Genomic DNA, 7,461 nt, shown 5'->3' on the forward strand with positions numbered 1-7,461 from the left:
AATTACAGAAGACAGTTATGGATTATTTGAGACTAGTGAAATAATCAAACCTATATCAAGCACTGCTTTGTGCTAACCAAGAAGGCAGACCTCTTAATTATTTACCTTGTGAGACTTTGTACACCTCAGGAAATCCTAAAATGGCAACATAATAGTGCAAATATTTATTCAACAATATTGTTCTTTAATACAATAGTGAAAGTATGTGTAATCTCTTGATATGATCTTGGAAGAAACCAGTGGACTGTACCACTTCTTAACACAGGAATATAGTAACTCTTTGTTATGATTGTTCTATTATTTGATTAAAACCCTGGTTAAATAAATCCTTTAGGTAGACAAATTCTGCTGCTTAGTGGGAGGCTAATATCTAATGCATGAAATAGCTGCAGTAATACTACAAATAAGCAACAGTATAATATAAAAAATGCAATTCTTTAATTAAGCCATAGCATCAGCTGTACACCATAATTTTATCATCTAGGTTGCTACCAAAAAAGACTTGTCAATCAAGATATGTTTCTAAAATAACTTTATGCTTTGACATTGGAACTCTGAATTATCCTGGCTATAATGTAAACCATATTTAGAAAAAGGGATTGATTTTTTACCCATTTATCATTTACATTAAAGAAAGCCCATTTTACAAAAAGAAATCTATGCCTTTTTTTTTTCATTGAATTTGCAAGTACTTTTTTTAAAGCCTACTTTACATTTGTGCAGTTCTTCTCAACATGAATACACACTCTGATGTTCCTGAGACCATTTGTATATTCTAAAAAAGACTGAGCAGGTAAATTCTGTATTACTTCCTTTTGACTGGGGGAAAAAACATCCCTGTCTGAGGCAAAGCAAAAGGCCTTTCAATCTCACAGCCACTGCCAGATAAAAACCTGGAAAGGACCATTAATCTCATTTGTTTTCATTATAGCAATACTTGTTATCACAACTTTAGTTAAAGAAGTGCCAACATTTACACCAGCAATTATATATCAGCAAAATTAGTTCTAAAAAATGAAACTCCTCGTACTATAAACTCTACATTATTGCTGAGGTCTTTCCATGTTGGGATGGAGAAGGGTGTGTGTTACGCATGCTTGGCAGAATAAACAATTCCTTGAATGATACTTGACAGGAACCATAAATAATATTAATTCCTAAATGAAATACCAACATTTTCACATATCTGATAAAATGTTTTATCCTATAAAGGTAGATTTTTTTCCTAACATGTTTCTTCCATCTTTGTGGGGAGACAGTATGAGAAAATATAAATATTCACTCGTTCCTGTTAATCATTTCAAGTTTCATGAATGAAAGCTCTCTCAAGCACCAGTGGATTGTAAAGTAGACACGTGTGCACAGTCTGCCATACACGAAACAGAGACAATGAAAATTAAGGCTCCATGAAACCAGAACACCTAGCTCTAGCAACACGAGGGAATCAGAAGACAGTAACCTTCAGTCCATGTTGGTCTTCCATGGAACTTAGATAAGAGATTTGAACCAATATTTCAGAATCATCTTCCTTACTAAAAGCAAAAATTAATTTTAAGCAGTAGAAGAAAATGAATTGTCAAGATCTAGTAGGGTTGTGCTTTATTAAAAATTATAGGTACGATGGCTGCACCATGGACACTATTAAAGGCGATCCCAGACAGTGGACATGGAAGCCAGTTTGCTACTGTGGATCTGACGCTTTTCTGGGAAAGGAGGCAGTCGGAACCAACGGTAGTAACAATAAAGATGCAATTTGCAGAAGCCTCTGAGACCTTCCCTGGACTTGCAAGCACTCTACCAGCAGCTGACCGCTTATCTCGCCAGACGATGGGTCCTCAGAAGGCACAAACCTAACCACCCAATTTTGCCGTCAAGTTAACTTCAGGGGTGCGAAGTGGCTTCGTGGAGACGCCTCTAATTGCCCAGAAATCAGTCCCCTTACCACACCGAAAGCTAGGCCTTCCGCCGCTATGGAAGGGCAGCAGGGGCAAGAAAGCTACGCAACCCGAGCACTGGCCCAGCCTCACTTCAATAAGGGCGAGTACCCATTTGTTTATTTTTGATGCTGCGGTGGTTGCCTTGGGGGTCTTCCTCAAAAATTCTTTGCCTAGGCCAATGTCTGATAGGGTTTTCCCAACATCTTCTTCTAGGATTCTTAGGGTTTCATGCCTTAAGTTTAAGTCTGTTATCCATCTTGAGTGAATTTTTGTGAGAGGTGAGAGGTAGGGATCCTGATTTGCTCTTCTGCAGGTAGCTAACCAGTTTTCCCAGCACCATTTATTGAAGAGAGAACCATTTATGCTATCCTGGATTAAGCTGAAGCCAGTTATCCAAAGTGAGGCGACACAAGACATGGAAAATGGGCTCTACAGCTACTCACCATCTAATTGGCACTGACTGATTTAAACTACGGTTTTCAAATGGTGGCAATGCTCACCAGAGATTTGGTGTGTGGGGGGGACCCAATCTTAGGGATGTGGTTGGTGAGCATTTTGGAGTGGGAGGGCATAACTCTAACCTTTCTTAGGGAGAGGCAAAGATATACAATGTAACCAAAATGTTAAAAAAAACAAAAAACTTTTGAGCAGGTGGTGGGCAGGCGGGAGTGGGGAGGAGGAAAGGGATGCTTCCATAACGTGTGTGATGCACACCACCAGGGGATTGGACATATGGGGGGAGGGAGGGGACAGGGGCAATATTTGTAACCCTAGCAATATTTGTACCTCCATAATATGATGAAATAAAAAAAAAAAGAAGAAGAAGAAGAAGGGCGAGTACGCTGAGGCCGAGGCGCTGTACGCCTTTTACGTTCGCCAGTGCGCATGTGCGGCCTCCTTCTGCGCAAGTCCCACCCGGGAGCAAATGCAACCCTGAGGATTTGGCTACTGCAAATAACAACAGGGGGCAAATCACAGCTACTTCTTATAACAACAGGGGGCAAATCAAGTACTTCAGCGTTGATTTTTTACGAAGCCATGGATGATTACACATCTGCCATTGAAGTCCAACCCTATTTTGAAGTTCCCCGTTACAACAGACGGTTGATATTGTATAGGCTGGGATATTTTGATGATGCTTTGGAAGATTTCAAGAAGGTATTAGACCTAAATCCTGGGTTTCAAGATGCTACTTTGAGTTTAAAACAGACTGTTCTAGACAAGGAAGAAAAACAAAGAAGAAATACGGAGAATAATGATTGAGATTTTAAACTTTATATGAAATACTAAAGCATGATCCTTATACCTTCATCTAGTTGTGTAATTTAAAATAGATATTGAGCTATTTTTATTTATATTTAAAATAAAGAGATTAATGCATTAGTGCTGAAATTTAAATAACGTGTTTAAGGTAGTTAATTCCAGGTTGAATAGGTATGCTTTTTATGAAGAATAAATAATATCAATGTATAAGTGTATATTATTACAGTGAAATATTTGAAGAAAAAAAAGCAATCCTTTCTCCCCCACCAGCAATGAGATATCCCAAGGAAAAATCCAAAGGTTATCAGCTTAAGGGTAATAACTTCCAATGAGGAGATCTCCATGCCAGGTAGTTCAATGATTGTAGGATGATGATGCACTTAATAATTACAATCATTTATTGAGGGATTTGCCTGTGCCAACCACTTTACAGATGTCATCTTATTTAATATCTATGTCAACTTGGCAGGATAAGATTATCTCTATTTTATAAATGAGAAGACTGAGATTCAAAGACATTATGTGAAATGGCCAAGGTCACACTCCTTGAAAGTGGCAGAGTGAGAATTCAAACCCTGGTTCCTTAAGTCCAAGCCACATGCTCCTTTCACTATGCAGTACTACCAGAAATAATAATTAATGGGCACTATCCTGATCACTGGGACTTGTAGAGACAAATATTTCAACAATGTGGCACTTACCAAAGAGAACATCTATAGAAGTGTGACCCAAGTGTAAGTGAATTTTAAGAGAAAATCTAAGGAGACAAGCTGGATGTGACCCTAGCAGGGATTATAGCAGGCAATGGGATTTCTAAGGGTGGGAAGAAGAAAGCAAATGTGAAAAAAAGATTTCTGAGCAAAAATCAATGAAAAGAGAGAGTCATAAAGAATTTTTGTCAAGTAATAACAAGAGGCAGTTTGCATTCATTTTAACAGAGACCAAGTGACATTGAAAAGTAGTTATCATGGCCGGGCGCTGTGGCTCACGCCTGTAATCCTAGCTCTTGGGAGGCCGAGGCGGGCGGATTGCTCAAGGTCAGGAGTTCAAAACCAGCCTGAGCAAGAGCGAGACCCCGTCTCTACTATAAATAGAAAGAAATTAATTGGCCAACTGACATATATATAAAAAAAAATTAGCCGGGCATGGTGGCGCATGCCTGTAGTCCCAGCTACCCGGGAGGCTGAGGCAGAAGGATCACTCGAGCCCAGGAGTTTGAGGTTGCTGTGAGCTAGGACGCCACGGCACTCACTCTAGCCTGGGCAACAAAGCGAGACTCTGTCTCAAAAAAAAAAAAAAAAAAAAAAAAACAAGAAAAGTAGTTATCATTACCTGTGCATGTTTGAACAGTAGGAATCGGTTGTTATTCCTAGTGAACTGTTCAATCACAACACAACCCCTCAGTGTTTCAGTCACCAAACCATTTTGGGTCCATTTGAGGAAGTAATATGAGTCCTAATTATTGTCTGGAAATATTCCTTTGACACATTCTGGTACAATCAAAGGAGCACAGGCATCAGAATTTGCACCTAAGGATCAACTGCTTCCAAGAAATCCCAGAGACAATACTGGAGGACTCCTTTAAGAAATTCTGCATCTTCACCACTCTGGATGGCAGTGTATAGAAAATCACCACCACCAGGGACTCTGAGCCAACAGGGATTCCAGAAAGTCAGAATCTGCATGTGAACAAATTTTACTGAACTGTTTTACTTTATTTTCCTTTCGAGTGTACACAAGACTGAAGTATGGATTCTAAAAATAAGTTTCTAATTAAATTTCGAAAAAATCTCCCAAAATGTATAAAATAAAAAACTGGTAAGCATCATGTCATAGGTGTGTGTGCATGCATCTGCATCATAATGGTATATCTTTCAATTTTCAGTGTCTAAGTTTTCATAAAATTTGTAAGTTCTCCACATGTTTAAGAAATTTAAGTCTTATGTTCATTTCGTTGTGTGTGGCTGTACTTTCTTCAAACATAGTTTTAGAGATGTTTAAATCCTGAAAGGAGACATTAACCTTGCTTTTGGAAGATTTTTAACCTCTGTTTAGAAAAAAATTTATATATCATTTAGGCCTGAATAATATTACTAAAAAGTGTGGTTTCATCATACCTCTCATTATGTGATAGTCACAGAACAGCCATCGTGTGCTCAAAAATGCCATATAGTATGTTAAGAATATCCCTGTTTTCTAAACAGCTTACCTTCAAAGGCTATGCCTGCTGAATGGGTATATCCACTTTCTATTGTGGACTTGCCTCATCACATAACCCAAAATAATGCAAAGAACTGGTAAAAATATACAGTATATGTAATTATTCGATGTTTCTGCTTAAATGCTATAGGCTAATTCCTTGTAGAAGATTGAGAGCCATAGTTTTCAATTCCAGAATTAGATATAAAACAGAAAGTTGAGTGAGGAAAGAGAAGTCTACAGTGAAGGGGAAAATTATATGTCTCAGTTTAGGTGTAGTGGGGAAAAAATGAATATATGGATGTTGCCAACCTTGCCTCATGCTCCTTCCACCCCACATGTAAAAACATTCACCTTTGTCCACTCAGCTTCATCTCTCCATTTCCCACCCCACCTAGGATTTCTTTTTTATCAGCCTAGTTCTAGGCTTTCATGATGCTTATGTTGCCAGGTAAAAGAATTTAGAGCAAGACACAGGATCAGAAAGGTGGGAGGAAAAGGGAGAATAAGATGGTTTAGAAAAGGAGAGAAAAGGTAATCTATTAAATTAGCTGAATTTTAAAAATTAAAATCAATGCAAAAGATGTAAACATATGATGGAGTGTACAATAAAAAAGAAAGTCAAAATATGTATCTTGATTTGTGTCTGCCTCTCTCTTTTTCAAATGTTATCTCCATAATATTCCTTTTCACTGAAATAAGGAGAGAAAGGAATTAAAGGAAAAGAGGGGGCCAAAGGAGACAAGGTAATGTCTACTTGTAAGAACCTGCTCGGTGTGTGGATGTGGCAAAGGTAAGCTTGGGTTACAAAGAAAAAGCAACAGCAACTACTCTGTATGTCCTATAAGGTGTTATCTATTAATAACATTGATCAAACTTATCAAGTAAAAACCTTTTTAAAAAGATAAGTGGGAGAAAAAGAACAACTAAGTCAAGCAATCCCACTATGGCAGGTGGAACAAAGGGTTGAAACAATAGGTGGAAGGGTGGTAGTCTCTACCTTCATTGTAAACCAGGCAGTTTTCCTCTTCCAAATGCAGAGCTCCCCTGTTAGAAACATAGGAAAACGGGCAATATAACTGCAATATAACTGACTTTTTAAACCAGAGCATAATTTAAAGTGGAGGAGGAGGGGGAAACACTTAGAGTTTACTAACGAATTGTATTTATTTGTTATTTAGAAAAAGAACATGGACAGTAGTTTTTGGAGGCATGAGTAGGATACATTTTGTGCAAAAGCATCAAAAAATTCTTCTAGTTGCAAGTTGTTACATATCTTTCTGCTTGGCTACAAGCCAAATGGGTATTGATATTTGGTGCTCCTTTAGACAATTTATTGTTGACTTTGAGAATTAGATATCCATTGGGCGATCCCAGGTTGCATATCAAAAGTAGAATGATTACCCAATGAAAAGATATCATTCTAATTTCAATTTAAAAGGCAAACATAAGCTAAGAAGAAGAAGAAAAAGATTCTCAATGCACATGTTAAAGATATAAAAGTGAATGGTTTATAGCTTAATTTTCAACTTTCACCAAAACCTTTGGGGAGTCCTAAGAAATTATTTAGAGTTGTGTCCAATTACCAGGTTATATACTGTCGCTGAAATTCAGCTCCCTTTTCCAGAGACATTAATTGAGATTATAGGATACACAGAGCAAAATTGAAGACTCAGCTTTATAGCCTTTTAAGAGGATTAAAATGGAATTTAGTCTTTTAAATAGACTTTTATGTGTATGTATTTGTGTCCATGTATATATGTATTGTGTATGCACACATATATGTATACATATGTAGATTTTTATTTGTAGATAAGTTGTACCTATCTTCTTTAGACCCTAGCAACTAAAATGTAATAAATCAATTTGGTGTGTACTGACAAACTTAAGACATGTGCATTCCACACACTCTGGTTTTAGCACTTCTTGTGATCCAATCACGATTTCAGATTAGCCATAATTTTATAAAAATACAGTTGTTATGTTCTTTGTTTCTGGCCTCTGGTGATAAAATGCAAAGAATCAACACACTGTTTTATATCACTCACTTTCAAAATTATAT

The 7,461-nt window shown here is 37.4% G+C and overlaps 1 pseudogene; it reads left to right on the top strand.

Moving 5' to 3' along the window:
• The first annotated feature begins 1,970 nt into the window (after positions 1-1,970).
• LOC105858635 (tetratricopeptide repeat protein 32 pseudogene) lies at positions 1,971-3,200 on the top strand (annotated as a pseudogene).
• Positions 3,201-7,461: the final 4,261 nt, after the last annotated feature.

The sequence above is a fragment of the Microcebus murinus genome, chromosome 8 (genome assembly GCF_040939455.1).
Source record: "Microcebus murinus isolate Inina chromosome 8, M.murinus_Inina_mat1.0, whole genome shotgun sequence".
NCBI classification, from domain to species: Eukaryota; Metazoa; Chordata; class Mammalia; order Primates; family Cheirogaleidae; genus Microcebus; species Microcebus murinus.